Source organism: Anomalospiza imberbis, chromosome 1 (genome assembly GCF_031753505.1).
Source record: "Anomalospiza imberbis isolate Cuckoo-Finch-1a 21T00152 chromosome 1, ASM3175350v1, whole genome shotgun sequence".
Taxonomy (NCBI): domain Eukaryota; kingdom Metazoa; phylum Chordata; class Aves; order Passeriformes; family Viduidae; genus Anomalospiza; species Anomalospiza imberbis.
In genome coordinates this window covers 94286994-94312933 of record NC_089681.1, presented here as the reverse complement: position 1 = coordinate 94312933, position 25940 = coordinate 94286994, and the positions used below count along the sequence as shown (strand labels likewise).

Here is a 25940-nt window from a genome sequence, read left to right as displayed (position 1 = left end):
TTCACGCACAGCTCAGTAGAGCGGCCGCGGAGCGCTCCGGAGCGCTGCTTCTGCCGAAAGACGCCGGCAACCGGCACTTCCCTCCGGATACCTCCGGAGCTGCGCTTCTGCTTCTCTAGTCGTCTCTATCTTAGCGAAAAGCTTTCCCACTCCATTTGGCAAGGGGAGAGCGTACCTGCACTGCACACTAACCGCCATTTGCAAAGAAATAGGATTTGCTGCACATTCCAGGGACACGGCTCTTTCCGAGGCAATCTGCAACCTGCTGTCAGATGGAAGTGCTCTCTGCCCTCTCCTGCCCAGCTCTATGTACTAGCGGGCACTTTCCAGCCTGGCCAAGGGAAAACAACCTCGAGACATGTCACTGAGCATAAGTGGAGCACAGATGCTCAAAAGCAGCAAAGCTGAAGAGCCTGGCTCAGCTTCACTAGTGTGCAATTCACTGACTGCGAAAAACAAAGCAGCAGAGCACCGGGCTTCTGGGCGCTGTGAAGGCAATTGCCAAAACCAGGCAGCTGCTCCTTCCCAAGCAGTCAGCTGCCTATGTTCTTGCTTGTCGACAATCTCACCGCTGCCCTTCTTTTCAGCAGCTGCCACTGGCTTCTGTGCATCTCGGAGCCTCTGGGGATGAGCAAGACTTGCCAAGGTGGGACGCATCAGGACCAAGTAAAAACCCAGGCAAGTTGTCCTAGAACGCTTTCCAGTCGCTTGCCAAGAGTGAATTCAACAGGCAGGAGAGCGGCAGCCACCGTCCTCCAGCAGTCGGAAGGCTTCGCACACAAGCCCGCTTCTTTGCGGCTTCGTTCTTCGCCTCTTCCAAGCAACCGCGATCTCTGCCTCTCGGAGGCGAAGAAGCGGCTAGTTCACGCACAGCTCAGTAGAGCGGCAGCGCAGCGCTCCGGAGCGCCGCTTCAAGCCGAAAGACGCCGGCAACCGGCACTTCCCTCCGGATACCTCCGGAGCCGCACTTCTGCTTCTCTAGTCGTCTCTATCTAAGCGAAAAGCTTTCCCACTCCATTTGGCAAGGGGAGAGCGTACCTGCACTGCACACTAACCGCCATTTGCAAAGAAAGAGGATTTGCTGCACATTCCAAGGACACGGCTCTTTCCAAGGCAATCTGCAACCTGCTGTCAGATGGAAGTGCTCTCTGCCCTCTCCTGCCCAGCTCTAGGTACTAGCGGGCACTTTCCAGCCTGGCCGAGGAAAACAACCTCGAGAGATGTCACCGAGCATAAGTGGAGCACAGATGCTCAAAAGCAGCAAAGCTGAAGAGCCTGGCTCAGCTTCACTAGTGTGCAATTCACTGACTGCGAAAAACAAAGCAGCAGAGCACCGGGCTTCTGGGCGCTGTGAAGGCAATTGCCAAAACCAGGCAGCTGCTCCCTCCCAAGCACAGGCAGCTGCCTATGTTCTTGCTTGTCGACAATCTCACCGCTGCCCTTCTTTTCAGCAGCTGCCACCGTCTTCTGTGCATCTCGGAACCTCTGGGGATGAGCAAGACTTGCCAAGGTGGGACGCATCAGGACCAAGTAAAAACCCAGGCAAGTTGTCCTGGAACGCTTTCCAGTCGCTTGCCGAGAGTGAATTCAACAGGCAGGAGAGCGGCAGCCACCGTCCTCCAGCAGTCGGAAGGCTTCGCACACAAGCCCGCTTCTTTGCGGCTTCGTTCTTCGCCTCTTCCAAGCAACCGCGATCTCTGCCTCTCGGAGGCGAAGAAGCGGCTAGTTCACGCACAGCTCAGTAGAGCGGCAGCGCAGCGCTCCGGAGCGCCGCTTTTGCCGAAAGACGCCGGCAACCGGCACTTCCTTCCGGATACCTCCGGAGCCGCGCCTTCTGCTTCTCTAGTCGTCTCTATCTTAGCGAAAAGCTTTCCCACTCCATTTGGCAAGGGGAGAGCGTACCTGCACTGCACACTAACCGCCATTTACAAAGAAATAGGATTTGCTGCACATTCCAGGGACACGGCTCTTTCCGAGGCAATCTGCAACCTGCTGTCAGATGGAAGTGCTCTCTGCCCTCTCCTGCCCAGCTCTAGGTACTAGCGGGCACTTTCCAGCCTGGCCAAGGGAAAACAACCTCGAGACATGTCACCGAGCATAAGTGGAGCACAGATGCTCAAAAGCAGCAAAGCTGAAGAGCCTGGCTCAGCTTCACTAGTGTGCAATTCACTGACTGCGAAAAACAAAGCAGCAGAGCACCGGGCTTCTGGGCGCTGTGAAGGCAATTGCCAAAACCAGGCAGCTGCTCCTTCCCAAGCAGTCAGCTGCCTATGTTCTTGCTTGTTGACAATCTCACCGCTGCCCTTCTTTTCAACAGCTGCCACCGTCTTCTGTGCATCTCGGAGCCTCTGGCGACGAGCAAGACTTGCCAAGGTGGGACGCATCAGGACCAAGTAAAAACCCAGGCAAGTTGTCCTGGAACGCTTTCCAGTCGCTTGCCGAGAGTGAATTCAACAGGCAGGAGAGCGGCAGCCACCGTCCTCCAGCAGTCTGAAGGCTTCGCACACAAGCCCGCTTCTTTGCGGCTTCGTTCTTCGCCTCTTCCAAGCAACCGCGATCTCTGCCTCTCGGAGGCGAAGAAGCGGCTAGTTCACGCACAGCTCAGTAGAGCGGCAGCGGAGCGCTCCGGAGCGCCGCTTCAAGCCGAAAGACGCCGGCAACCGGCACTTCCCTCCGGATACCTCCGGAGCCGCGCTTCTGCTTCTCTAGTCGTCTCTATCTAAGCGAAAAGCTTTCCCACTCCATTTGGCAAGGGGAGAGCGTACCTGCACTGCACACTAACCGCCATTTGCAAAGAAAGAGGATTTGCTGCACATTCCAAGGACACGGCTCTTTCCAAGGCAATCTGCAACCTGCTGTCAGATGGAAGTGCTCTCTGCCCTCTCCTGCCCAGCTCTAGGTACTAGCGGGCACTTTCCAGCCTGGCCGAGGAAAAAAACCTCGAGAGATGTCACCGAGCATAAGTGGAGCACAGATGCTCAAAAGCAGCAAAGCTGAAGAGCCTGGCTCAGCTTCACTAGTGTGCAATTCACTGACTGCGAAAAACAAAGCAGCAGAGCACCGGGCTTCTGGGCGCTGTGAAGGCAATTGCCAAAACCAGGCAGCTGCTCCCTCCCAAGCACAGGCAGCTGCCTATGTTCTTGCTTGTCGACAATCTCACCGCTGCCCTTCTTTTCAGCAGCTGCCACCGTCTTCTGTGCATCTCGGAACCTCTGGGGATGAGCAAGACTTGCCAAGGTGGGACGCATCAGGACCAAGTAAGAACCCAGGCAAGTTGTCCTGGAACGCTTTCCAGTCGCTTGCCGAGAGTGAATTCAACAGGCAGGAGAGCGGCAGCCACCGTCCTCCAGCAGTCGGAAGGCTTCGCACACAAGCCCGCTTCTTTGCGGCTTCGTTCTTCGCCTCTTCCAAGCAACCGCGATCTCTGCCTCTCGGAGGCGAAGAAGCGGCTAGTTCACGCACAGCTCAGTAGAGCGGCAGCGCAGCGCTCCGGAGCGCCGCTTTTGCCGAAAGACGCCGGCAACCGGCACTTCCCTCCAGATACCTCCGGAGCCGCGCCTTCTGCTTCTCTAGTCGTCTCTATCTTAGCGAAAAGCTTTCCCACTCCATTTGGCAAGGGGAGAGCGTACCTGCACTGCACACTAACCGCCATTTACAAAGAAATAGGATTTGCTGCACATTCCAGGGACACGGCTCTTTCCGAGGCAATCTGCAACCTGCTGTCAGATGGAAGTGCTCTCTGCCCTCTCCTGCCCAGCTCTATGTACTAGCGGGCACTTTCCAGCCTGGCCAAGGGAAAACAACCTCGAGACATGTCACCGAGCATAAGTGGAGCACAGATGCTCAAAAGCAGCAAAGCTGAAGAGCCTGGCTCAGCTTCACTAGTGTGCAATTCACTGACTGCGAAAAACAAAGCAGCAGAGCACCGGGCTTCTGGGCGCTGTGAAGGCAATTGCCAAAACCAGGCAGCTGCTCCTTCCCAAGCAGTCAGCTGCCTATGTTCTTGCTTGTTGACAATCTCACCGCTGCCCTTCTTTTCAACAGCTGCCACCGTCTTCTGTGCATCTCGGAGCCTCTGGGGATGAGCAAGACTTGCCAAGGTGGGACGCATCAGGACCAAGTAAAAACCCAGGCAAGTTGTCCTGGAACGCTTTCCAGTCGCTTGCCGAGAGTGAATTCAACAGGCAGGAGAGCGGCAGCCACCGTCCTCCAGCAGTCGGAAGGCTTCGCACACAAGCCCGCTTCTTTGCGGCTTCGTTCTTCGCCTCTTCCAAGCAACCGCGATCTCTGCCTCTCGGAGGCGAAGAAGCGGCTAGTTCACGCACAGCTCAGTAGAGCGGCAGCGGAGCGCTCCGGAGCGCCGCTTCAAGCCGAAAGACGCCGGCAACCGGCACTTCCCTCCGGATACCTCCGGAGCCGCGCTTCTGCTTCTCTAGTCGTCTCTATCTAAGCGAAAAGCTTTCCCACTCCATTTGGCATAGGGAGAGCGTACCTGCACTGCACACTAACCGCCATTTGCAAAGAAAGAGGATTTGCTGCACATTACAAGGACACGGCTCTTTCCAAGGCAATCTGCAACCTGCTGTCAGATGGAAGTGCTCTCTGCCCTCTCCTGCCCAGCTCTAGGTACTAGCGGGCACTTTCCAGCCTGGCCGAGGAAAACAACCTCGAGAGATGTCACCGAGCATAAGTGGAGCACAGATGCTCAAAAGCAGCAAAGCTGAAGAGCCTGGCTCAGCTTCACTAGTGTGCAATTCACTGACTGCGAAAAACAAAGCAGCAGAGCACCGGGCTTCTGGGCGCTGTGAAGGCAATTGCCAAAACCAGGCAGCTGCTCCCTCCCAAGCACAGGCAGCTGCCTATGTTCTTGCTTGTCGACAATCTCACCGCTGCCCTTCTTTTCAGCAGCTGCCACCGTCTTCTGTGCATCTCGGAACCTCTGGGGATGAGCAAGACTTGCCAAGGTGGGACGCATCAGGACCAAGTAAGAACCCAGGCAAGTTGTCCTGGAACGCTTTCCAGTCGCTTGCCGAGAGTGAATTCAACAGGCAGGAGAGCGGCAGCCACCGTCCTTCAGCAGTCGGAAGGCTTCGCACACAAGCCCGCTTCTTTGCGGCTTCGTTCTTCGCCTCTTCCAAGCAACCGCGATCTCTGCCTCTCGGAGGCGAAGAAGCGGCTAGTTCACGCACAGCTCAGTAGAGCGGCAGCGCAGCGCTCCGGAGCGCCGCTTTTGCCGAAAGACGCCGGCAACCGGCACTTCCTTCCGGATACCTCCGGAGCCGCGCCTTCTGCTTCTCTAGTCGTCTCTATCTTAGCGAAAAGCTTTCCCACTCCATTTGGCAAGGGGAGAGCGTACCTGCACTGCACACTAACCGCCATTTACAAAGAAATAGGATTTGCTGCACATTCCAGGGACACGGCTCTTTCCGAGGCAATCTGCAACCTGCTGTCAGATGGAAGTGCTCTCTGCCCTCTCCTGCCCAGCTCTATGTACTAGCGGGCACTTTCCAGCCTGGCCAAAGGAAAACAACCTCGAGACATGTCACCGAGCATAAGTGGAGCACAGATGCTCAAAAGCAGCAAAGCTGAAGAGCCTGGCTCAGCTTCACTAGTGTGCAATTCACTGACTGCGAAAAACAAAGCAGCAGAGCACCGGGCTTCTGGGCGCTGTGAAGGCAATTGCCAAAACCAGGCAGCTGCTCCTTCCCAAGCAGTCAGCTGCCTATGTTCTTGCTTGTTGACAATCTCACCGCTGCCCTTCTTTTCAACAGCTGCCACCGTCTTCTGTGCATCTCGGAGCCTCTGGCGACGAGCAAGACTTGCCAAGGTGGGACGCATCAGGACCAAGTAAAAACCCAGGCAAGTTGTCCTGGAACGCTTTCCAGTCGCTTGCCGAGAGTGAATTCAACAGGCAGGAGAGCGGCAGCCACCGTCCTCCAGCAGTCTGAAGGCTTCGCACACAAGCCCGCTTCTTTGCGGCTTCGTTCTTCGCCTCTTCCAAGCAACCGCGATCTCTGCCTCTCGGAGGCGAAGAAGCGGCTAGTTCACGCACAGCTCAGTAGAGCGGCCGCGGAGCGCTCCGGAGCGCTGCTTCTGCCGAAAGACGCCGGCAACCGGCACTTCCCTCCGGATACCTCCGGAGCTGCGCTTCTGCTTCTCTAGTCGTCTCTATCTTAGCGAAAAGCTTTCCCACTCCATTTGGCAAGGGGAGAGCGTACCTGCACTGCAAAATAACCGCCATTTGCAAAGAAATAGGATTTGCTGCACATTCCAGGGACACGGCTCTTTCCGAGGCAATCTGCAACCTGCTGTCAGATGGAAGTGCTCTCTGCCCTCTCCTGCCCAGCTCTAGGTACTAGCGGGCACTTTCCAGCCTGGCCAAGGGAAAACAACCTCGAGAGATGTCACAGAGCATAAGTGGAGCACAGATGCTCAAAAGCAGCAAAGCTGAAGAGCCTGGCTCAGCTTCACTAGTGTGCAATTCACTGACTGGGAAAAACAAAGCAGCAGAGCACCGGGCTTCTGGGCGCTGTGAAGGCAATTGCCAAAACCAGGCAGCTGCTCCCTCCCAAGCACAGTCAGCTGCCTATGTTCTTGCTTGTCGACAATCTCACCGCTGCCCTTCTTTTCAGCAGCTGCCACCATCTTCTGTGCATCTCGGAGCCTCTGGGGATGAGCAAGACTTGCCACGGTGGGACGCATCAGGACCAAGTAAAAACCCAGGCAAGTTGTCCTGGAACGCTTTCCATTCGCTTGCCGAGAGTGAGTTCAACAGGCAGGAGAGCAGCAGCCACCGTCCTCCAGCAGTCGGAAGGCTTCGCACACAAGCCCGCTTCTTTGCGGCTTCGTTCTTTGCCTCTTCCAAGCAACCGCGATCTCTGCCTCTCGGAGGCGAAGAAGCGGCTAGTTCACGCACAGCTCAGTAGAGCGGCAGCGGAGCGCTCCGGAGCGCTGCTTCTGCCGAAAGACGCCGGCAACCGGCACTTCCCTCCGAATACCTCCGGAGCTGCGTCTTCTGCTTCTCTAGTCGTCTCTATCTAAGCGAAAAGCTTTCCCACTCCATTTGGCAAGGGGAGAGCGCACCTGCACTGCACACTAACCGCGGTTTGCAAAGAAATAGGATTTGCTGCACATTCCAAGGACACAACTCTTTCCGAGGCAATCTGCAACCTGCTGTCAGATGGAAGTGCTCTCTGCCCTCTCCTGCCCAGCTCTATGAACTAGCGGGCACTTTCCAGCCTGGCCAAGGGAAAACAACCTCGAGACATGTCACCGAGCATAAGTGGAGCACAGATGCTCAAAAGCAGCAAAGCTGAAGAGCCTGGCTCAGCTTCACTAGTGTGCAATTCACTGACTGCGAAAAACAAAGCAGCAGAGCACCGGGCTTCTGGGCGCTGTGAAGGCAATTGCCAAAACCAGGCAGCTGCTCCCTCCCAAGCACAGTCAGCTGCCTATGTTCTTGCTTGTCGACAAACTCACCGCTGCCCTTCTTTTCAACAGCTGGCACGGTGTTCTGTGCATCTCGGAGCCTCTGGGGATGAGCAAGACTTGCCAAGGTGGGACGCATCAGGACCAAGTCAAAACGCAGGCAAGTTGTCCTGGAACGCTTTCCAGTCGCTTGCCGAGAGTGAATTCAACAGGCAGGAGAGCGGCAGCCACCGTCCTCCAGCAGTCTGAAGGCTTCGCACACAAGCCCGCTTCTTTGCGGCTTCGTTCTTCGCCTCTTCCAAGCAACCGCGATCTCTGCCTCTCGGAGGCGAAGAAGCGGCTAGTTCACGCACAGCTCAGTAGAGCGGCCGCGGAGCGCTCCGGAGCGCTGCTTCTGCCGAAAGACGCCGGCAACCGGCACTTCCCTCCGGATTCCTCCGGAGCCGCGCTTCTGCTTCTCTAGTCGTCTCTATCTTAGCGAAAAGCTTTCCCACTCCATTTGGCAAGGGGAGAGCGTACCTGCACTGCACACTAACCGCCATTTGCAAAGAAATAGGATTTGCTGCACATTCCAGGGACACGGCTCTTTCCGAGGCAATCTGCAACCTGCTGTCAGATGGAAGTGCTCTCTGCCCTCTCCTGCCCAGCTCTATGTACTAGCGGGCACTTTCCAGCCTGGCCAAGGGAAAACAACCTCGAGAGATGTCACCGAGCATAAGTGGAGCACAGATGCTCAAAAGCAGCAAAGCTGAAGAGCCTGGCTCAGCTTCACTAGTGTGCAATTCACTGACTGCGAAAAACAAAGCAGCAGAGCACCGGGCTTCTGGGCGCTGTGAAGGCAATTGCCAAAACCAGGCAGCTGCTCCTTCCCAAGCAGTCAGCTGCCTATGTTCTTGCTTGTCGACAATCTCACCGCTGCCCTTCTTTTCAACAGCTGCCACCGTCTTCTGTGCATCTCGGAGCCTCTGGCGACGAGCAAGACTTGCCAAGGTGGGACGCATCAGGACCAAGTAAAAATCCAGGCAAGTTGTCCTGGAACGCTTTCCAGTCGCTTGCCGAGAGTGAATTCAACAGGCAGGAGAGCGGCAGCCACCGTCCTCCAGCAGTCGGAAGGCTTCGCACACAAGCCCGCTTCTTTGCGGCTTCGTTCTTCGCCTCTTCCAAGCAACCGCGATCTCTGCCTCTCGGAGGCGAAGAAGCGGCTAGTTCACGCACAGCTCAGTAGAGCGGCCGCGGAGCGCTCCGGAGCGCTGCTTCTGCCGAAAGAGGCCGGCAACCGGCACTTCCCTCCGGATACCTCCGGAGCTGCGCTTCTGCTTCTCTAGTCGTCTCTATCTTAGCGAAAAGCTTTCCCACTCCATTTGGCAAGGGGAGAGCGTACCTGCACTGCACACTAACCGCCATTTACAAAGAAATAGGATTTGCTGCACATTCCAGGGACACGGCTCTTTCCGAGGCAATCTGCAACCTGCTGTCAGATGGAAGTGCTCTCTGCCCTCTCCTGCCCAGCTCTATGTACTAGCGGGCACTTTCCAGCCTGGCCAAGGGAAAACAACCTCGAGAGATGTCACCGAGCATAAGTGGAGCACAGATGCTCAAAAGCAGCAAAGCTGAAGAGCCTGGCTCAGCTTCACTAGTGTGCAATTCACTGACTGCGAAAAACAAAGCAGCAGAGCACCGGGCTTCTGGGCGCTGTGAAGGCAATTGCCAAAACCAGGCAGCTGCTCCCTCCCAAGCACAGTCAGCTGCCTATGTTCTTGCTTGTCGACAATCTCACCGCTGCCCTTCTTTTCAGCAGCTGCCACCATCTTCTGTGCATCTCGGAGCCTCTGGGGATGAGCAAGACTTGCCACGGTGGGACGCATCAGGACCAAGTAAAAACCCAGGCAAGTTGTCCTGGAACGCTTTCCATTCGCTTGCCGAGAGTGAGTTCAACAGGCAGGAGAGCGGCAGCCACCGTCCTCCAGCAGTCGGAAGGCTTCGCACACAAGCCCGCTTCTTTGCGGCTTCGTTCTTTGCCTCTTCCAAGCAACCGCGATCTCTGCCTCTCGGAGGCGAAGAAGCGGCTAGTTCACGCACAGCTCAGTAGAGCGGCAGCGGAGCACTCCGGAGCGCCGCTTCTGCCGAAAGACGCCGGCAACCGGCACTTCCCTCCGGATACCTCCGGAGCTGCGTCTTCTGCTTCTCTAGTCGTCTCTATCTTAGCGAAAAGCTTTCCCACTCCATTTGGCAAGGGGAGAGCGCACCTGCACTGCACACTAACCGCGGTTTGCAAAGAAATAGGATTTGCTGCACATTCCAGGGACACGGCTCTTTCCGAGGCAATCTGCATCCTGCTGTCAGATGGAAGTGCTCTCTGCCCTCTCCTGCCCAGCTCTATGTACTAGCGGGCACTTTCCAGCCTGGCCGAGGAAAACAACCTCGAGAGATGTCACCGAGCATAAGTGGAGCACAGATGCTCAAAAGCAGCAAAGCTGAAGAGCCTGGCTCAGCTTCACTAGTGTGCAATTCACTGACTGCGAAAATCAAATCTACCAACATTATTTTCCTATTATTGTGCTGTAAAGGAGAAATAGCTTTGCAAGGCGTAAAATGCCTGTGTTTAGCATCATTCTTGCAGGGGTCCTTAATTCTGAAAATACCTCTCCGAATCTGCATCAAACAGGAAAGCTCGGCAGATTACAAATTCAGAACCTGCCAGTTAGAATCGAGTACAAAATTAAACCCAAGAAATTCTTCATGGATGCTTCCTAAGTACATAGATGCCATGAATTAAAGTTGAAAAATACTCAATGTGATACTTGTTTGATGAATAAAAATATGGTGCTTATCAAGAGACTACCGTGCCAAGTGTGCTACAAAGCATTTTTGTAATTAACATCATTTCCAGCATGAAAAATTCTATTTTTCTTGTCGATTGTTTAAGAGTGCACAACAGTTTGAAAAAAATGCTTTTCTTTTTCTAATGATATGAACTGCGTATCATTAGAAGAGATACTTTCAAGAGGTTTTTGAAAACAATGTTATTTTCATGGTTAATTCTATTCATATATACTTCACATGAAAAAATTGGATCTGCTGTTAATCCTGAAGACTCTTAAAGGACAATATCTTTGTTGCATTCTCTTCTCACTTGTACAGGAGCTCAGTCTTCCCTGCATTCTAATGCTTTTTTATGTTTCTGATGCATGGCCTAGATATCCTTGTCTCCATTATCATCATGATTTCCATAGCAAGTGATGAGAATTTTTGTTCATGACTGGTGAAATTAAGTGTCATAACATTGATGTAAAGTCAATTGGAAGGTTTTTTTCCAAAGGAATCTCTTCCTTCCTGATGAAAACCATTGGCAATAGCAATCCTACTCTGTTTTTCAGGAAGTGAAATAATACACCTGCACTGTACAATTTCCTCTTTTTTTTTTTTCACTAGAAGAAGAAGACTGCTGTTTTCTTCTTCTTCTATCACCTCAGATTGATTTTATTCAAAATAGTTTAAACCTTTGCATTTCTATTTCTAGCTAATTACTTTCACAGTGTGCTGTAGCATATGTATTCCAAAAAGGCCATTTGTACATATTCAAATGGCTTACTTCTATGATATTAAGAAATTGTTGTACTTCTATTAAGAAACCATCAAGATGCAGTCATATTTTATCTTATACCAAATTAAAAAGAACCCCAAGGATGAAAAATGTTACCAGCAACTGATGGCTGTAAGACTGTTGCAGGAGGTTTTTTCCAGAACCATGTGCAGTTCTTCCCAATTTTATTTTTCCCTCCGATTACTTTGTACATGAATATTTTTACACAGTCTTCTAATAGTGGCATGTTACTACTGGGGTAGAGTATTGCCCAGCCAGCATTGGAATTGACTATTGTAGCTGTGTTCAAATTTGCTGATGGGACAAGGATTTTTTGCTGAACACACTTTAGCAAGCAAGAGAGCCTCAAAGTCTTTAGATGCTATGAGTCCCAGAAAAAGATGAATGAGGAGATGACGCGCCTTGTGTTCTGAAGAGAGATCAAAAACTTCTTTCTGGGGTCACCCCCGTCTTGGTACAGAAAGTGCACAGAAGGGTTGGAAGCAGCGCTTTTACCGTCTTTGCATTCACTAGTAAATGTGAGACAGAACTTGCCCAAAGGTTTGTGCAAAAATACTCTTTTTCTGCAACTGGTAACCAGACAATATCTATGGGAAAATTGGCAGTGGCAAAAAGCAAGTCCTTCCTGGGAAATGGACTGAAATTGTTCCGAAGTTATTTGCATTCACTGTTGCTAACCTCTGCTGTCTAGCTGTCAGATATGGTTGGGACCATGTTGAAATCATTCAAAACAATGGACTGATTATGCAATATTGAGTAAACACTGGTATTTTCCATAGGTATCATGGAAAAATATTTCTATCGGTAAAAATGAGTTTAATATAAGAAAATAACAGCATGGTAGAAAAAAAAATGATATCAATAGAATGAAGATGCCTAGAATTCTTATTTTTAAGTTACAAGGAATGAATATTTTCTAAAGAAGGTTGTGAAACTTATAAAGAAGTAGGAGTACATTCCACATGACTGGTGCACAAGTTCATATTTCCAACTTACAGAAACCATATTATTAGAAGAAAAATTTTCTGCCTTGTGGAAAAGTAGCCCTTTAGTAATTTTATCAAAGGTAGGATTATATCAAGTATTCTTACAAGACAGTAGTAGTACTATGAAAAGCTTTCTGGTGTGTATTTAAATACAGAAAACTTGAGAAAGCAGAAGAGTGTCTTTCCCTGCTGCAAGCTGTACTTCCTATTTGCTATTGCTGCTTGAACATTGTGTAAAGAAAACTTGTCAAAATAAGATTATTTTGTAGAAGTAACTGTAAATATCCATTCAGTTCCAGCCAAATTTAACTAGAAAGTATGAGACACACACTCTAGTTGAATATTCCAATGCATAGATGGAGTATACCATCACTAATAAATGGGGACTCTAGATAAAGGAGCAAATGCAGATGAATTTCAGGGAAGGAAGTTATTTGAGAGCTAACTGCAGTCCCTCGACTTTACAAGAAATTATGTCCAGTAATCCCAGCCAGAACCATATAGAAATCCATTTTGAAATGGGTTGCATTTATGGTCCTCTGTTCTTTATATATGCAGGAACTGTGTTTTGAATCAATCTTCAAAATGATATGGCTAAAGACCTTAGATGCCTCCAATTTTATTTTCCCCAGAAACAACTGTCTCAACACCTCTTTAAAGCTGACTTTTCCCCTTAAGTTGCCATATTTTAAAATAGCATCTTGTAATTTAAGAGGGCATTCCTGTTGGAATCCTGGATGTTGAGAATTTTAGATTTTCTGTGCTGAAAGGCACAGACCCACAAGAGAACACTGCATTTGACCTGAGGCTGTGGAGAAGACTTCAGAATTGATTGATAGTACTAGGATTACTGGTATGTAGTTGGTTAGAAGTGTATAATATCACAAGGTGTAAAAGAGTTTGGGATTTTAGAATACAGAAATAAATATGAAGCAAGATGAAGGTTTTAGGGTAGAGACAGGTTGTTCTTTTACCTTCTTCTTCCTTCTTCTTCATGGGTTTGGGTGATGTTTTGTGATTGGTCAGAAAGGTCCACATTGCGGGCTTTGGGGGATCAGTTATTGGGTTAAAAAGGAAAATAATCCAGGTGTCCTTTCTTAATTGGATAGTTTAGTTTTAAAAGACCTTGTAACAAGAGTTAGTCAGCCATTTTGTGCCTTGCTAATGAAAAGCTGCCGAACTCATGGTTGTGAGACTGTTTCACTGATAAAAAGTAATAAACACCAGAGTCTGAACATGGAATGCCATCTCAAGTGCCTTCAATCCCGACCTCAAGAAACTGATATATTCCAAATATCATTTACAAATTTAGACAAAAAGTCTAAATCGTCTTTTGTGGATATTCTCAGTTCAGTCAGAGATAAAAAGAGAAGGTTTTCTAACCAGGTGAGAGCCTGGGAGACCCTTGGGAAAAAATGTAAATAATTCTCTTATCTATCTTGTTGTTCATATTGTTTATAGGTATGTTCTGCCACTGTGAGTCATTCACTGCATTCACTGTGAGATGTTTTTAATCTAAGGCCAATGAAATTAATCCGCACAATATTCCCTATAAATAGAGTGGTGAGTTTGAAATACTTCAGAATTCATTCTCTTGCATTTGACTTGGAGTAATTTCTGTTCCCATCCTGCTCTACGGCGACACTCTTCCTAGTAATATTTTTTTTTTTTTTTAATTGCTTAGTGCTAACATAGGCAACAAAGAAGAGAACAAACTGCAGCTTTTTCTGGAACATCTTGAACAAATGCCATTGCTTATGTTCTAATAATTCACTTCACCAAAATACCTAACAATAAAGAAAAGGTAGTGAAGGCATTACATCATATGGCAATATGTGGGTGTGATTTATCAAGTAGAATTTGTATTGCATAGATGATACTTAGCAAACAGCAAATTAAGGGTTTTTTTCAGATCTCAGACTGATGTTGCATGGTAGTAATTGAATAAAAAGATAACAAGAATGGTGTTGTAGATGTCGGCAAACCCAATGGGAAGAATGATGATGTCTGACTTATTTCAGAAGGCTGAATGATTTCTTTATTATAATTATGCTATGATACATTAATATACTATATAAAAGAGGATACTAAAAACTACATGCTACTCTCTCTAACTATCATCTCTAACTCACTCACAACTTGTGACCCTGTTCGCCAGAGTCCAGACACAGGTGGATCTGATTGGCCGTCAGGTGTTCCAACCAGGCATTCGCTCTAGGTAAACAATTCTCCAGAGAAAAACAAGGAGCAGAAATGGAAATTGTTTTTTCTTTCACTTCTCTCTGTGCACCTTTATAAAAATCCTGAGAGAGAGAGAAATGTGCTTGCCACAGAATGGTAGTTTTTAACTCAGTGAAGGTGCAACCTAATTACACCCCTACCATGGACATCTGAATCTTATGAATAGACAGTGTCTGATTTAGAAAAAAAAGAAAGAATTATCACTGTGGAAAGAAACATATGACCATAAAGACTTTGCTGATGGAACATAGCCTATTCATTGGCTGAAATGGAGCAGGTAGACAGGACATATGAAATATGTTTTTGTGGACCAAACATTTATTTTCTAAAGTGATGCTGACAGATGGTGAACTCACCAACTTAGATATTGCACAATAGATAAGGGTAAATAACATGTTACACTTCCCCGAGGAATCATCATGCAGGGATTTTCACCAGCATCTGTGAAAATGTGCCTGTCTTTTTCACAACACTTTTGCAGCAGCATTGTTAGACCTGATTAGCTGCTATGGAGGGTGAATGATCAGCAGCAAGGTGACTGGCCAGGGCAATTTGCTTCAATGGATTTTGATCTACCAGATATTTTGAAAATCTGTTTCATCCCTGTTTGTCAAACACAGCCTTAAATGGTGCTAAACAATTTTTCAGGCTGTGGATCGCATGAAAAAATACTCTCTGGTGTCTCTACTGTGCCAGATGCTCTTTATTCTCTCCCTCAACTTCTTCATCACCTCTCATCTGTTTCACATGAGCTATGTTTGAGGCCTACAGGATACTTTTCACAGAATCTTGAGGCCTGGTGCAGTAAGAATGATGAATATAACATATCTGGAGTGAATTTTCCAGTTTGGATCCAATGTATTGTGCACACAAATGCAGTGAGAAGGTGTTCCCCCTATCTTCTGAAAAACCTTCACTAGTACTAGTGTTCTACATAAACCGTATTTTAGTCTGAAATAAAAACTTTATCTGAGAGTGCCTGAGAGATTTGTATGAAGCATAGATATTTGACATATGCAATTTTGAATATCAGAGGAAAAAGGAAATTGAAAGAAGCTTTTAGTTTTGCTGGTTTTAATTTAAAATTCCATGCACTTCTTCAAAAAGTGTCAAGCTCAAATGCCCATTAACATATTTTAATAATCTGTATAGTTATTATTAATATAAAATGTGTTTCAAATCAAAATAATTTCACACCTTTCCTCAAATTTTATATACTTAGATGTATTATTTCTGACATACATTAGATAAAAGGAAGAAATTTTTTTCCTGTAGGGGTGGGGGTGGTGTAACACTGGAACAGGTTGCCCAGAGAAGAGTGGATGTCCCATCTCTGAAAGTATTCAGGGTTGGGTTGGATGAGGCTTTGAGCAGCAACAAATGAGACTCTTGACGGTAGAGAAACAAAGTTTGAATATAGAAGAAACTCAGATTTAAGTATAGGAGCAAGTTTTCACTCAGCTCTTGGTGTAAATTCAAAGTTGCACAAAATTTCATTTATCTGTGATTTTCACTACTGTAACAGAAAGGTTAATGAAAACTAAGCAGAAGACATCAAATTTTAAAATAGGTAAGAATTACAACATAAAATACATGGGATGGGTTTCAACACTATCTAAGAGAAAATCTCTATTTCAACACTTCATCATGTTAGGATTTTATGAAGTGCTAAAGAAGAAGGCAAAATATAATTCAGGACATTATTTACTATAGTTCAGCCTGGCCATTAGTAGGAATTGATGTTTTAAGTAATGTAGATATACCACACATTCACTGAAAAATTACTGTTTACAATGAATAAGCAATGAGGATCAAAATTTATTGAAACCATCTTAAAAATGTGAAGTATTTAATTCTAAATGATCTGTGATTAAAATACTTATTCCACCTTAGTGAGAGACAAATAAATTCTTCCATATTACGGTTTAAAGCTGTATAAACCAATGTTTTATTCTGAAAATATGTAATTTTTTTTTCTATTTTTAGAAGAAAATACTCATAGACAAACAACATGTGGGAATTAAGTGATATTAAAGAAACAAATGAAATAAAAATATTCTGCAAATAGAATAAAATAGAAAGCTGTGTTTTAAATATGAGGTAGATATTAAACAGAATTTTTGTAGCACATATTTGAATTATTGTGCCAGATATTTTACACAAGAAGAGAGGTATTTAGCATTTCAGTCTTTGCCAAGGTGTTCATCATCTGCTATGCTGATCTCTGTGTGTGCCTAGGTGTGTGTGGAAGGGGGTGCATGTGAAGGGGAGTGTGTATGTTCGCTTAACACTTGTTGTGGCAGATTCATGCTTCAGCTCCATCTTTTTTTTTTTTTTTTTTTTTTGAAACTTCACAGAGAGAGGAAACTAGGTTTAATATCAACAAGAGATCAATTCCCAAATCATCCATTTTACTCTGCCTTATAAATCATATGCTTTGTTGCATATTTTATCAAATATACTTTCAAGACACATGGAGAAATGAGAATGTGGAGAATCCCTCAAATGTCTTACGACTTTGATGCAAATAGGTTTTCAAGAAAATCATCATTTCTCTTTTAAATACATCTGGGCCAGGCATGATGGTGGTGTCAACCTGCTGGAGTTTTTGTTCTTGGGAGAAGTTGTACAAAGGGATTGGGTTTTACATTGTCCAGTTACTGAATCAAGTGCATGAATACATTTGAAATTCAACTTTTTCTAGCAGACTACTTCTAGAACTAACTTTCAGACTCAAACTCACTCCTTTTCTCTGTTTTTGTTTCTTTCCTATTTTCTCGACTTCTTTGCCACTTTATACACAATTTTAGAACTTTTTTCCATATAAAATTGTTTCACAGTCTGATAATTATGATGCATTTTTTACAAGGAATTTTAAAAATCTTTGTTAGAGTTAAGAAAGTTAAGGACTTGGCTCTTTTTCTTCCGTTATGAATATTGCTATGAAATTGTTAAATAAAGAGCAATTCTTTCTTTTTATTTTGAACACAAGTAGATCATTCCCATACATTCATCCATATTGTGAACCAATATCTGCCATTATGATGGAAATTGTCACTTCTTAACAATATACCTTCTATGACTATGCTGACAACACCTTCTGTGAAGAACCTAACTGATCTTAGACACGCATAGGGAGAAATTTGCTCAGCCAGTGTCAATCTTAAGTATGTGTATCAGAAGATCTTTATATACCTGGGGAATTTTCCCATGAAAAGGATTCAGTTACAGAAGAGACAATTATACTAGAGTTTTATATTCTTCTTGAACACTAATTAAAGAACTTAAATCCCATGTCCATTTGGATCTCTTTCTGCACAGAAATTTGTAATGCCAGTCCTTGAAATACATCTCGAAGAGAATTCACTATCACAGAATGAACAAGTGTGGAAGGGGATGGTGGGGTTCATCAGATCCAACCCCCCTGCTTAAACCAGGATACCTAGAGCCTGTTGCCTAGGATCATATCTGTGCATTCTTTTAATGTCTTCAAAGATCCAGACTCCACAACCTTTCTGGGCAGTCTGTGCCATGGTTCAGTCACCCTCACAGTAAAAAATAATTTTGTGATGTTCAGAGGCAATCTCCTGTATTTCAGTGTGTGCCCACTGCCTCTTGTCTTTTCACTGAGCATCACTGAAAAGACAATGGTTACCTCCAATTTGTACTATTCCTTCAGGTATGTATATGTGCTGCTATGTAGATAAATGTCAAAAAACTTCCTGAAGTCCCGATAGACAATATTCCCTTCATCAACCAGGTAAGTTGATTCATCACAGGAGTTTAAAAAGTTGTCAAGCATGAATTTCCCCTGGTGAATCCATGCTGACTACATGATTTTCTCCTCCTTAATGTGCCTGGCAATGTTTTCCAGGAATAGCTGCTCCATAAACTTCCTGGGGATAAAAATGAGGCTGGCTGCCTTATACTTTTCTGAGTCCTCCTAGCTGCCTTTCTTGAAGATGGGTAACATTTGCTTTCATTCAGGCTTTGGGCGCTTCTCTCAGTCACCATGATCCATCAAAGATTTTTAAAAGTGGCCTCAGAATAACATTGCTAGCACCCTTGGGACCAGTGGATCCATCTCAACAGGGCCCGTGGACTTAATGGAATACTTAGGAATTCAGTGACTATGCCCATAAAAATTTGCATGGGATAATAGGACATATTGACCGGTACCTGAAGAGTGAGTGAAAAGCTATGGAAGCAATCCAAAAGGACAAAGAATAGAGCTCCTTTTTAAGACAAAGCATCCTATCATGAGCTAAGCAGCTTTAGATCCAGGTAGCCTTCTCCTCTGAAAGGACATGGAAGACATTATTTTACCTTATCCAGTAATAAAATGTATTGACCATTCACTTGCAATATAAAAAAAATTAAATTATTTCATAAATTACTGCCTCCTAACTGGACAATAATGTACTGGCTTGGTATTCCCCTAAGAGATGAGAGCACCTGCTTGATGTCTCTTATGCATACAGACTATTCTAATTAGGTCATTTGAGTGGGGATTACTGGTCTTTGAACTTTCTTTCTGATGAATTTGGAATATTTACTGAAGCAAGGACCTGAACATAAAATTTCATTTCCCATCAGTGCACTCTAACATCCATGGCTGTAATGCCATTGTTTCTCACCAAATGAGTCAACAATTTATTACTACAAAGGGGAACAGCTCCAAGAGGAAAGATAAAGGCTGGATAATATTCTCTCTTGGTAAAGCTATGTCTCACAAATGAAGTGACTGACTTCTAAGCACTCCCTGGCTTAAAGCTACAAGGAGGGGGAGATGGTCCAAGTTTCCTTCCACTGCCATTCTCTTTGTCACCTCAGTGTTTAGTATGGGTATGAAGACATTCAAAAAGGTAGCTTTGCTGAATTCATAAAATTCAGTCAAAAAATTGGGTTTTTTTCAGCTGAAGCGAAAATAACAAATCAAATGTAATTAATTCCATGGAAGATTGAAATTATGATTTCTTAATTTTGCATTTTGTGATGTATATTATGTAAGTTTGTCTTGCATTGTTCTAACTGGCGCACCTTTCCTTATGAATGCACTGTCCTTACCTAAATACTCTCATATGGAGGAACATGCTTCTGCTTAGAAGAGCAGTAGGATGTCTTTACTTGACCTTTTATTTTTACTGATGCTGGCTCCTCTGAAATGAATGGGTTTTCTTAAATTGAAATGTGTTAATAGTATTCCCATGGGGTAATCCTCAGACTCATCCTGTTAGAGCTGTCACTAGTCAGCTGTTCTTCTATCTGCCTTTAAGTATTTGAATGTTCTGGTCTAAAAGTAGCACCTTCTATGTAGCCATGCGCTTAGTTTCCAGTGTCATCTTGAATCCAAACACCCTCCTGCAAAGTACCATTGGTTCTGTAGTCAACCAAGGAAAAAAAAGCAGTCCCTCCATGCTTACTAATTTAAAAGACTAGGATATGGTGTCCCTAAACAATTCTCTGCAGTTTAACACTACTTATACTTGTCGTGTTTCTTCAACTCACTTGCAAGGCATTCATGAGTTAGGTTCTTGGGAGAATTGCTTAGTTTGAAGATGATTAAAAAAGGCATGGGAATATTCTTGTGGCTCTGGTATGAGGATACTTTTCAAATCCATACAACCTTCTTGCAAATGCAAAAACTTGCATCCTGTATAAATAGTGAACTGTTGTATTGTGTTTTTATCTCTCTGTAACAGTTCTGTAATGGTTTGCCCCTTCACCCTCCATTTTCTCCTGGTGGTTCCACCCTGAACTTTCCCGTCTTTCCCTCAATGCCAATCTCCCTGAAAATGCTCAGTCATTCCTCTGTCCCCTCCCTGGTACCCTGTCCATCACTCGGCTTCCCATCCTACTCTCCCAGAATCTTCCACCTTGGGCATTGAGTGAGTGGATGAGGGCCAGGGGCCCCTCCCTTGAACTTCCCCCCTTGGTTTATGTGTCTGTCTGTCCCTCCACCTTCCACTCCCCCATATCCCCCCACTGGTTAATGGGCGTCCCTTCCCCCTTGTTACTGCCCTGGTACTTAAGATGATTGTGAAAGCCTCGAGGGGACTTTCAGCTGTTGGATACTATGGCATTTGGAGCTCATCAGAGCTTGGATTAAACCTGCCCTTGAGTTGACTCTGCCCTTGAGTTGACTCTCTTATTACCCCCTCGGACACTGCCTCTCCTCCTTACAAGGCAGACAGCGTAGTGCTCTGTCTTAGCTGTTCCCCAAATCTCCTTGAGAAACAGGGGAGCGTCCCCTGCAGCTGATTGTGCCTCTACCAGGCAGGCGAAGCCAGGGAGCTTCAGGGCGGGCACAGCAGCAGTAAACTACATAAGAAATAATGGAACAAATTATTATTTAAATTTTCTAATGGCTAGAAGACATTAGAAAAGTCCATAGCAAGTCTTCAGAGCCTTTAACTTTGGAGAGCTTGCAGAACAGGAGTGCCACTGTGCTTCTGCTGGAGTAGACAAATTAACATGTAAAGGAAGAATGAAGTTAAATGTGTTTCAGAAGGGAATTAGTGAAGGTGAATATAAATTCTTTTCATCAAAAGATGTTTCCAGAACCTGTTCTTCTTTTCTACCTGACTAACCTAATTGTTTGAATATATTTTACACTTTGATAGTATATTTTTCCTCGGTAGAAGGCTTTGTTGCCATGCAAAATATGTATGTATTTATTTATTTCCTATTGTAACAGAAATGTTTTCTGTTATATATCTCCTGTCCAGAGAAAAGCTCTTTTAAATGTTTTTTTTTTTTTTTTTTTTAATTCTTAATTGGAGGAAATGTATGGATTGATAGCAGCAGGTAGAGGTGAAATGAAGGAGATGTCCAGCGTCTTGATGCAGGGTATGTTTGGAAACTGGGATTTAGACAGCATTAATAAGAAGGGAAATTTAACTTTTTCAGCAGCTAATTTGTATAGAAGAATGGTTCTGCACTTTTATTACTTAAGTAGTCTGTGTATTCTTCTTAATCAAGTTCTAAGAAATCAGAAAGAAAATTATATGAATTATGAAGCAAATTAAACATGATAAAAGCTAGCAGAATTCCTAAAGATTGGAGGCTTGTCTCCCCCTTATGCACAGATTTTTGATGCAGTGAACTAATGCTGCAATGCAGCACAACAGACTACCATTTGTGCAATAGATGATTAGAAAAGAATAACCTTGCAGATACAAAGTAATCAACATGTTTCTTCAAGAACTATAATTTGAACAATGGAAATAATAACTTAATGTAGCCTGTTGAACTGGGGAAGAGAATACAATTGCTAGTTACAGGATTTTTTTTAAATTCTGAAAATATACTGTATTACATAAAACATAAAAATCTTTCTGGTGTCCTTTGTACAACCACATTAGTTTCATCTATTTCAAGTTCCTGGTAATTTTCAGATTCCCCTGCTAAATTTAAGGCAGTATCAGGACACATATATGTGAGGCAGATGAAGAGTCAAGGTGAACAGTACACTATTGTGTCAAAGTCAGATATGTCACACTCTGCAAAGTATTTATGACACCAAGATCTGATTAGCACAGCACTTAAGCCTAAGTTAATAGCCATAAAAAGTGTCAATTGACACTAAAAAAAGCTCTCTGCTGAATAAATTGAGCCATAGTGAACATAGCAGTCCAATGTATACATATGGACGCCAGTTCATTTTCTTAATTTATGGGACCCAATTATACTTTGGGACCTTGCTTATACTTTGACAGAATTCCACATGCTCCTTTATCCTTGCTTCTACTGTACCTTTTCTTCCCTCCAACATTGCCACTCTTTCCATCCCAGACTTAACCCATGACTTCTCAGTCAGATGTAAGTTACTTGAATTTTGCTATGCCAAATGTCTACCTCTTTGGGATGAGTAGTGGCGCTTCTGCTGGGAAATGACACTGTACTATAGCTGTAAAAGTGTAGTAATTCTTCCCCTCTCCAATCTAACAGGTTGTACCTGGAGGTGAAGGCTGGCCATTTTGGAACATGCTGTGGTACAACAGTTGGTCTTTGCCCTTTTTGGTACACACAAATTAGACAGCTCTTATTTCAGAATAATTAGATGCCTTATAAAGACTACTCTCTATGTAGCTCTCCTTCTGGTTTCTTCTTGCCATGGTTCAACCCTTTATTTCCTCCTTTTTCTGAACCCCACAAACTCCTGCCTTTCTTAAATTCTCAGTCTCATGTCTATATGCTGGCTCCTGGGCCAGCAGAAATATGTAACTTTTGTTTTGGTGCAAACTGACGATCACCACTATGACTATTTTAGAGCTTTAGCTCTCAGATATCCCACCTTCTCTTTAGTTTCTTTCGTAATTATGGCTGTTGTCATTGGTTTTAAATACAGGTCAAGGTTTAGCATTTTGGTGTTTGACTTACTGCAAAGAGGATTTCTGTCCTTTCTCAGAAGGGTTCTTGCATGTCTTCTGCCCCAGCAGTGTGATTATGTTTTCTTCCTTTTTCCATGTGTGTGGGACTTGGAACGCAGCTATTAGAGAAGAAGGATTAATGCTACGATGACCTAGCCATATAAAGTTACCTTATACTTTGCAAGTACAGAAAGATACTGATTGAGTTCTGCTTGGTGTTCCCTTTTCTTCCTTATGGGACTATTGTCAGCTTTACTGGATTCAGACTGGAGTGGATCAAAGTCCATTTGTACTGTTTATCCAGAAAGCTTTCCAAAACCTTAACTGCATACCACCTTGAGGTGGAGACAGTCTTCTAAGCTCCAGTTAAGGCTGCCCAGACAGAGACAGAACAGGAGTTACCACAACACTAAAACCACACAGCTGTCAGTGAAGTGAAGATGTCTGATGTGTTGTGAATGGGGTTGAATTCAATTCCCTCCTACCACATCTGCTCATGATGTTCCTTTAAGTGTCTGAAGAAGAATACTCAAAGTCTCTTGATGTTTATTTGTGAAAGACACAGAAGAGATGCATGTAGAAAAAAAACCCTGAAAAACAAAACCAGGATAAAATCAAAACCATTCTCACCATATTCAAGCAAATGTTCTAAACACAAAATGCAATTATGAGTATCACAGAGAAGCGAAAGGCTGAATATTGAGTTCCAATATAGAGACTGCTAAATTTGTCTTTTATTCACCATGCTTTATTCAATACCATGTTTTATTCATCATATTGTATTTTTTTATACATTAGCATATTTTAATTTCATTTGCTGGGACACATTTTGTTCAGCAGCAGTCGCTTGCAAATCTTTCTCTCTTGCAGGGTAAGAATTGCCAGAATAGTTTTCTGTTTGTTTTCTGCAAAACTCCCCTATTCAGTAACTGTACTGAGTTCAGTGAAATACCTAGTACATAGGAAATAAAAATTTTCCTTTGACAAACTGATCTCTTCTTAATTTAAGTCATATTATGTTTTGGACACACACAGAGAAGTTGAAAAAAGCAACAGGAAAAAAATGATAGTAAGATTTTTACTATGGAAGAAGCAGCACAGCAGCTCTGTACTTGGAGACAGCTATCTCAACAACATAAAAGCCTATCAATAGAAAAAGGCAAATGAACACTACTGTTGCAAGAAAGTTGTCATACATGAAACTGAAACAAGCTTCCCAATATAATCCTGCACCTTTTAAATTAATATCCTTAAACTCAAAAGTTATGGACTACAGGTCAATTCTACTGAACAAGTATGAACTTTGCTTACAAAGCTCATCTTTCTCTCCTTAAAATATGCATCAGTCAAAAACAGAGCAGGACTGTATGAACTACCTTGCAAAGAAACAAGGGAACAAACATTGTGCCTAATGCTCTCTCCATACTGCCTTCAAGTAAAAGTAACCTGTGTGAAAATTATTGTGTGTAGGATAATAATTTATGACAGAAATTTAGCACCTGTTTCAATGAATGTGTGGCCAGACATTCAAAGCTGCCTCTGGTTAATCCTAAAAGCAGCAACTGTATGTATTATTTTGTAGGAATTTTTAACATAATCTTATACCTAGACAAAGAAGCTTTACTTTTGAAGAAAACACGTTGACTGTGACTGATGATTGCATTATTGTTTAAAAGTCTTTAAATAGCACCTAGCATGACCTTCTCTATCATTCTTCCAGGTACTAAGGTTAAAGATAGTTTGCTGTCTAAGGTACAGCTGCATTGATATTGCTTAAAATAAATGTTTACAAAATAATCCTAAAGATAGTTTTATTCTCAAGTAGAAAGTGCAGACTTTATGCAGCATAGGATCACAGGATTTTAAGGATCACTCTTCTATCCAGAAAAAAAGATAAATTATTTCTCTCTGTGGAAGACAATCAAATCTCCACCTTGTTCACAACTTTAAAGTATTTTAAATTCCTGAACTGAGAATATTCAAACATCTAAAGACAAATATCTGTTCTGGGAATTCATAATGAAGATGCTGGTAATTTTTCTTCTTCCTTCTCAATCTTCCAGTCAGAAGTGCTGTTTTGTTCCAATTGCCTCTGCTGTGAACTGTGGAAAATCATGCACTGAGATGCTGCTTTTTGCTTTTCCATGCTCTTCTTCACTGGGCTGAAGGTTTCTCTTAGCCTGAGATCCACCATACAACATTGGTTTTACTTGTTAGAGTTTTATTTGTTTGCTGTAGAAGTTTTTACAGACTGAAAGACAACTTTAGCTATGCTTCTCATTATTTTAGTTTTTGAGCACCAGCTAACATGCTCCTAATGAAGCAGGGCTACAAGCTTCATTAATGCTTAATAAAAGTTGTATTTTTTTTGTTTGTTTGTTTGTTTCTTTTTGTTTTCTGCAGTGGTTTGATATTTTGGCTCTCTTGCCCATTGCAAGCTTGGAATGGAAGCAAGCTCTGCTATTCCCTTGGCTCCATTTCCCCAGAGGTTCTTCCTTGTGCAAAAGAGCGTGTGCTAGGAAGGGCTCCCAACCTGCTGCACAGTTCACTGCTGCTGCTTCCCTGCTCTTCCTGTGTCCAATACAAGTGCAGGGCAAGCACTAGAGTGCTTTTCGTGCATTGCTGGCCAAGATACACAGTGGCACAGCACATTCTGGAAGGCAAAAAGTGTGCTTGTCATTGATACACGACTTACTTTGAAAAATGCCCCAGGGCACCACATACTTATTTTGTGTGTGATTGGTATTAATCCTCACTCATTCTTTTAAGTTCTTATTCTCTTTCATAAGCCAACATAAAGTCCTGTTTCCACTTGGAATGCCTTGTGTCTTTCAAAGTGTCTTTGGAGCTGTTTTCTGCAGAAGTTTGATATTTTGGTATGGTGTATATAGGGGCAGACATTCACCAGTGCTGCAACATGTACATTGAAGCATATTGATGTGGCCTCATCATAGTGTGACTAGTGCATGAAGTTCTGTAAATATTTAAGTCCAGTGCATTCTACTGAGTTTTTAAAGGAATATGCAGTGAGGCTTGGCCACTTCTTCTATTGTGATATTGTGCTCTAGGGTAATTCAAGATTAGGATCATAATGCCTGATTCCTGGATATCAGAAGAGAACAAGCTCAAAACCTAGCTCCTCAACAAGGGGGAAACAAAAATTAACTTGTTAGTATTTCCTTACATTATTTCTGGGCTAAATCTATTTACTCTTTTTTTTTTTTTTTTTTTTTTTTAATGTTTGCAGAGTAGAGGGAAAGCTGGAAATTTATATATTCAGTGTGTAACTGTTGCCTGTAAAGATAAGAA

General features: G+C 44.2%; 1 long non-coding RNA gene across 1 annotated transcript; it reads left to right on the top strand.

The window, feature by feature from the left end:
• The first annotated feature begins 23625 nt into the window (after positions 1-23625).
• Positions 23626-25267, top strand: LOC137479766 (uncharacterized). The gene is made up of 2 exons (XR_011002504.1): positions 23626-24662; positions 25035-25267. It is a non-coding gene; the product is annotated as an uncharacterized lncRNA (long non-coding RNA).
• The last annotated feature ends 673 nt before the right edge of the window (positions 25268-25940 follow it).